The sequence below is a fragment of the Carex rostrata genome, chromosome 5 (assembly GCF_964058835.1).
Source record: "Carex rostrata chromosome 5, lpCarRost1.2, whole genome shotgun sequence".
Lineage (NCBI taxonomy): Eukaryota > Viridiplantae > Streptophyta > Magnoliopsida > Poales > Cyperaceae > Carex > Carex rostrata.
In genome coordinates, this window is record NC_135922.1 from 13,213,427 (window position 1) to 13,220,918 (window position 7,492).

At 34.7% G+C, this 7,492-nt stretch overlaps 1 long non-coding RNA gene across 1 annotated transcript; it reads left to right on the forward strand.

The window, feature by feature from the left end:
• Positions 1-6,059: 6,059 nt before the first annotated feature.
• Positions 6,060-7,230, forward strand: LOC144553921 (uncharacterized). The gene is made up of 4 exons (XR_013511467.1): positions 6,060-6,141; positions 6,436-6,567; positions 6,704-6,814; positions 7,116-7,230. It is a non-coding gene; the product is annotated as an uncharacterized LOC144553921 (long non-coding RNA).
• Positions 7,231-7,492: the final 262 nt, after the last annotated feature.

The following is a 7,492-nucleotide window of genomic DNA, read 5'->3' on the forward strand; positions in this document are numbered from 1 at the left end:
ATGAGTGTTTTTAAGTTGAAAAATTGTTCATGAAAAAATACATCAAAGACGGCTTTCCTGGTATGAACTATGAGAGACAACCGAAGAAAGAGGAGAGACAGTCATCTAGGCCGGAGAGAGGAGTGACAGCCGGAGAGACAGCCAGTTGTCGAGAGCGTCGGCTAGATTTTAGAGCTAGAGGGAGAGTGAGTTAGGGAGAGGTGGAGAGAGAACTAGGTTATTGAGATTTGAGAGCGAGGGAGTGTCAGTTAAGTTAAATTATGACTTTCTATCTTGAATTTTAATTTCATCAGGTAAATGGATGGCCGGTGATTTTATGAGATTCGAACCACAAAAAAATCACAAACCTATTTCGATCGAACCAGTCTAGGTTTGAATTTGGTTTGAATTAATTCCGAACCGAACCTGGTTTGGTTTCGTTTCAATTCGAACCCATTTCGAATCGAATTAAACTCGAATCAAATCCGAATCGAATCACGAACCTCGAATTTTTTTGCCAGCCCTAATTCCAACACTAGCTACAAGGCTTCTCTGACGTTAATTGAAGGCAAGTCTGCACAAGGCTACATCAATTGAAGATTCTACGTGACTACATATACATTGAAATTTGAAACTCAATAAAGTTTCCCCTCGTTACAACTCCCACATTTATTTTGTACAATAAAACAGAATTTTAATATTATAATTATATTATTAATTTTTTAATAATATTATAAAAATAATAAAAAAATATATATGCTGTATCTTTGATTTTTGAAATTGACATATCATTGTATGCATGTCGTATCCAATACAATACATGTACCCGTATCTAGGGGTGGCAACGAACCGAACCGAACCGAACTTACCTTAGGTTTGAGTTTGGTTTGAATTAATTTCGAACCGAACCTGGTTTGATTCGTTTCGAACCGAACCCATTTCGAATCGAATTAATTGCGAACTACACATTTTTCGAATCGAACCACGAACTAAATTATTTTTTAGCAATCCTAGTTATACCGGTAGTTTATACATTAATTTTTTCTCGCGGGACAATTCACATGACTTCCTTTTACCGGTATGAACTATGAAATGAGTGTTTTTAAGTTGAAAAATTATTTATGAAAAAATACACCAGAGACGGCTTTCCTGGTATAAACTATGAGAGACGACCGAAGAGAGAGGAGAGACAGTCATCTAGCCCGGAGAGAGGAGTGACAGCCAGAGAGACAGCCAGTCGCCGAGAGCGTCGGCTAGATTTTAGAGCTAGAGGGAGAGTGAGTTAGAGAGAGGTGGAGAGAGAACTAGGTTATTGAGATTTGAGAGCGAGGGAGTGTCGGCTAAGTTAAATTATGACTCTTTATCTTGGATTTTAATTTCATCAGGTAAATGGACGGCCGATGTTATTATGAGATTCGATTATTCGAACCATAAAAATGATCGAACCCATTTCGATCGAACAAGACTAGGTTTGGGTTTGGTTTGAATTAATTCCGAACCGAACCTGATTTGGTTCGTTTCAATTCGAACCCATTTCGAATCGAATTAAACTCGAATCAAACCTGAATCAAACCCGAATGGAATCACGAACATCGAATTTTTTTGCCAGCCCTACCCGTATCCATGAAAAATAGCTGATTTCTTTACTTGCCTCTCCAGTCACCTGTATCGCATGTTATGCAGTGAGAATCGGACAGTCTTACGGTTTTCTAAATATTCGCGCTCTTCAGTGATGAAAGACACATGTAACCACGTCTCAATCGGTATTAATTTGGAATGCAAAGGTTACACGTTACGCCACGGTCTTATCACACTTCCCCTCCTCCCTCCTAATATAAAGGAATAACAGGAACCTGTTATTCCGATTCCAACTGTTGAGATTGGTTAAGATTCGTGCATTAAAAAATTGGAACGGTTGGGATTGCAATAACAGGACCCTGTTATCTCCACAGAATAACAGATGATTTATTTCCCTCGTTTGTAACACTCATTCTTTTGAAATTTTTTTATAAACCATAATGAATGAATAAATTCTTCCGGAACCAGCATGATTACTTTGTTTTTTTGAAAAACCAGAAGGACCGAGTGCTCTATTCGGTCTCCAGTTTATCCTTTTCTCCAGACCGAATCGAGCACTCGGTCTCAACCTTTTTTTCACGTTTTCCCTGCAGGCGCCACAGAAGATCCTGAAAAAGCCAGACCGAGTAGACCATTCGGTCTTGAGATTTATTAAACTGACCCCCTCTCTGTGTTGCGTTCCCCATTCCCCCCTTCACCATTTTTCCTCCCCCCCTGTCTCTCTTCTCTCTCCGTGGCTGCCTCAAAAAAAAAAATTTACTCTCTAATTATTAGTTTAATTTTAATTCTAATTATATAGGTTTGTGTATTTTTGAAAGGAGAACAAGAAGAGCTTCAGATCTACAAGTTTCGTTAGGTATGTAGTTTAATTCTATTATTTTTGATTAATAATCCGAAATTATAAATAAATAGTTAGAATAAATGGTTTAGTAGCATAAATGATATATGTAATAATGGTAGTATAAATAAATAGTTTTTGTGTAATTTTTTCTTTTTGTAGTATAAATGATTTATGTGTATTTTTTTAGTAGTATAAATGGCTTATGGACTAATTGTAGTATAAATAAATGTTTATGTAGGAATTGTAGTATAAAAAATGATTTATATAGTAATTTATTTGCATGTAGTTTATGTAATAATTGTAGTTTAACTAAATAGTTTATGTTGTAATTTATTTGTATGTAGTTTGCATGTAGTATAAATAATTGTATTAATTTATATTTATTTGCATGTAGTATAAATAATTGTATTAAATAGTTTATGTTGTAATTTATTTGTATATAGTAATTTATTTGCATGTAGTTTATGTAATAATTGTAGTTTAACTAAATAGTTTATGTTGTAATTTATTTGTATGTAGTTTGCATGTAGTTTATGTTGTAATTTAATTGTAGTATAAATTATTTTTGTAGTAATTGTATTAATTTATATTTATTTTTCTAGCGTAATTTAAGTTTATATATTGTAACTATTAATTGTAGAATTATTTAGTGTACAAGCATTTAGTAATTGTTGCAATCATTTATTTTTTTAGTGTAATTTAGATTTTTCCAATGTAATTGTAGAATAATGAAAAATAATAGAATGAATGTTAATATTTAATTCAATATTTGCATGTCAATATTGAATTGGAATTGCATGTTAATATTTTTTTTGTATGAATTTATTTATATTGTAGTGGAAAATGGAAGGTGAACAATCTTTATTGCAGTTGCCCCAAAAGCAACATAAATTATATGCGGCGACTACGAAGGTATTTATTTAATATCGGTTTGAATTTAAATTTACTTATTAAATTTTTGAATTCTAAATCTAATTTTTGTAAAAAAAATTTTGCATGTCAATTATCGTTCCAGCCTGATTTTGAACTGCGTACTGGTAGTTGCAAAATGGCAGTTAGGTACCAGCCTAAGATGAAAGAAGGTTTAAAAAATTTAGGCTTGTATCAGATGGTTCATGTCCATCACTGTCTGATAGATAAAGGGTTGATCACTGCACTCGTTGAGAGGTGGAGGCCCGAGACAAATACTTTTCATCTTCCGGTGGGGGAGTGCACAGTGACATTGGAAGATGTTAGCTGTTTGTGGGGCTTATCTGTTACTGGTAAAATATTTTTTGTTGCTAATTTATACTTTTGTTATTAATTGAAATTTTGTACTAGTATAATTTTGTTTAACATCTATGTTTACAGGGAAGGCTATCTGTGGATGTACCGATGATGAATATTCACAATTGATCTTAGATTGTCTAGGACACGAAGTGTATGATGGTTATGAATGGGATGATGATGAATTTTATCATAAAAAGGTGGAGAATAAGGGTGAACCCAATGAAAAGGTATCAATCTCAAAAAACTATATGCGTCTGATATGGTTGAAAAAAAAATTTAATGATACGAATTTGGCACTAGTGGATAACCGGGATATAATAGATCGGCACACACGAGCATATGCAATGTACTTGTTCGGGTCTATAATGTTTCCGGATTCGAATTCAAGTTCCGTCTCGTTAATGTACTTACCATTCTTGGAATATTTGGGACCTCGAGGTGAGAACCACTACAACTGGGGAGGCGCTGTGCTCGCTTGCCTGTATCGCCAGTTGTCACGGGCATGCAGGTATAAAGTGGGATCAATTAATGGTCCATTACTGCTGCTTCAGATGTGGTCTTGGACCCGGTTTGCTATAGCCCGGCCCGTACCACACGATGTACACTTTGGCAACAATATCATAGATGAGAGACTGGCTTATGGAGCAACGTGGACTATTCCGCATCAGTGGGAGGGTAACCCTGCGAGAGGTACATTTTAATAATAATTATTATGTTTTTCCATATAAATATGTATTGATTCAATATGTAATTGTCATATGTTTACAACGTAGGTATTGAGCAAATTCGGAATCAGTTTGAGCGTTTGAGGTCCGATGTTGTCAATTGGAGGCCGTACATATCTTATGTAAATAATTTACATGGGGCCGGGATAAGAGACCAGGCGTACTTTGCATGTCGCGTGTGGTGCATCCATTTCTGGGAGGTAGAGGTTCACTTTCCCGAGAGGGTTTTTCGGCAGTTCGGATTATATCAGGCAGTTCCTCCGCCGGCTCCTCTACCCTTCAGCCATCTTGAAGAGATTCGCAAATACACACGAGCGCACGGGTTGTTTGATGATCACTCTGTGGACTGGAGTGACCACTGGCTGAGTCATATCGACACACATCCCCAGTTGTTAGCACAACTTTCTGAAGATGGACAGCTTATTCCTTATCTTCCGGACAGGTACGATTAAATTTTTGAAAATAAAATATTCACATTTAACAATGGTAGAAATTTTTTGTTAAGTTTCACTTTTATCCAAGGTATGACGGGTATATGCAATGGTTCTTCGACAATGGCATGTATTTAGTGTTTCCAAATCAAAACAACGAAGAAATTCTGAGCCAGAACGTGCCCGAACCGGAAGGAGATGTAGCAAATCTTGGGTATGTCTCAGATGCCCTAATTCAAGCCCGTGCCGTAAGTATTTTAATTTTTCTTTTTAACATGTTATTTTATTTTATTGGATTACACAAATAATATTTTAAAAATATCATTTTCTTGTAGAGATTTCGCATGTTGAAACAGACCGCAAGAGGAATTATCATGGTGCAGACACCTGGACAAAAGGCTTTTGGACGACTTTTGCTTGAAAGTAGTCGTGATTTCCTATCTGATCTCGGGCATATCGCACTGTTCAGAGCCATGCTTGAGAGGGCAGGATCGATTCGTAATAATTTGTGCATTGATAGCATTTAACTTTTCTTTGGTAAAACAAGTTTGATTTCTTATTATTCTTGTTGTACCATTTTTTGTCATATATTTAAACTGTTCGAGATTGCAGAGACATCGATCGGTCCATTTCATAGGTCAAAATGGACAGTTTATTTTCTACTTTAAACTCGAGATTAAGCATCACCTATTATTACAACTACTTTGTTAGAAGTCAATTTTTTTTCTATAGATAGAACTTTATCAATTTAGGTGGATATTTTCTCATGTATTAATTAGAAAATCTTAACTTTTGCAGTATTACCCATGTCCAAATTGTGTGGGAATTACACTTCAGACACAAGATGAGGTGTTAAGGCATTGCCTTTTCTTATGTGAAGATGCTCCTCTTAAATCAAAAACATTGTTCCAAAATGAACAAGAACAGGAAACTCCGAGACACCCTCGACATACAAATGAATTGGGTTCTTCTAAAGAGGTTTTGTTTCCTTTCTAAAATAATTTGTATTCAAGAAGCAATGTCTCTGAACCAAGGGTTCTTGCACTGGATACTGTGTTTATTGGTTATGCTTGGCAGGGACGACAGAGCAAAGTTTTCTAACAATGGGTGCCAAGTATATATCATACCAAATGTTGAAATCAATGTAATTATCAATCTAAACAGTTTATATTAAGAAATATTATATGTGTATTACTATTAACTTAATATTATTTTCCTTCAGGGAGGACAGTTTGGTAAGGGCCTGTTTGATTCTATTCCTATTGACTGGATAATTGAGATTAGACACGGTCCCGGGGAATATGGAAAAATTTATAAGGTACTTCATGCAAATATAGAACTTCCAATTTTACGGATATGAAATATATTGTGCTAGAACATCTTGAACTTCATGTTTTAAAATTAAATAAAGCAAAAGGAATATAAGGATGATAATTGGTACCGTGTTTTTTTTTTACCAGTAGTTCATGTACTATTATACTTGTTCTCATCCTTAGTTTGGCATTTTCTTAGCTTACCTATTGACATCTTCAACTGTTATTTTTGCTATTTTTTTGGTTGTAATAGCGCCTTTTCTCTATCAGCTAAACATGAATTCTTCAATTTTGTCTAGTTTTATGTGGATCCTACAAAAGAGCACAGATTCTCATCCAAAGAGGAAGTGCAGTTTTATCTAAAGGAGGGGAAGCCTCTCTATCCTGCTTCAACCGAAAAATTATACTGCGACACAACGGGTGAAGATAATGTTAGTGGCAACTTTTTTTATAAAGTGTTCCACAATTTATACCTCAGTTAATATTATTTCGATTTTGTTCTATGCAATCCTGTTCTTAATTAGATTATACATTTAGTGAGAGGAAGTAAATTTGTTTTTGTTTTAGATAATAGCTGAGGTTACATATTCACCCGAAAATCTTCCCGATGGATGGATTAAGGAAATTAAATATCGACACACCTATGCTACATCAAAGAATGGAATAAGAAAAGATCCGGTATGTTGAAAATTTACGTCTTATTGTTCTCTTAGAAAACTTTGTTAAATAGACTATTTAGGACAACATTTTGTGTCTTCTTTCTCACACTTATAATTGCATGAAATTCTACATAAATCAGGTGATTTGTACCTGTAACTGTCTGTTATATGTACTGACTCGATTGCCTGTGCATAAGAAAGTTAATCACTATTAAATTTTACAGATTTGTAAATATATATGATACTAATGATCAAAAGTTTAAAAAAAAAGTTGATTTATTATGCAATACAGCAATTCATTTTTTTTTTCCTTTTACCAGTACTACACAGATCCAGAATCTGGTATTGTCTTCCGCTCTGCCAAGGAAGTGGAGAGATATCTGCAAACTGGAGAAGTATCAAAACAAGCAAGAAAACCGCGATGGAGTGTCACAGATTTCTATTCTTTTGAAGATTTTGCAGAAATGGTAATGAATTACTTTCCTTTTCTTGGCTAATTCTAACATACTTTTGATACACTTGAGATCTAGAAGATATTTAGAAAGTGGTGCTATTAATTTGAAGATACATTTGCAACAGGGTTTCTTGCATGTTCTATTTCTGCTATATAATATAGGTTTTCCCACATAGTCCAAAGGGGAGTGCCCAAACAATACTTGTGTTTTGAATTATATACAGAAATATAACAAGGTCAATT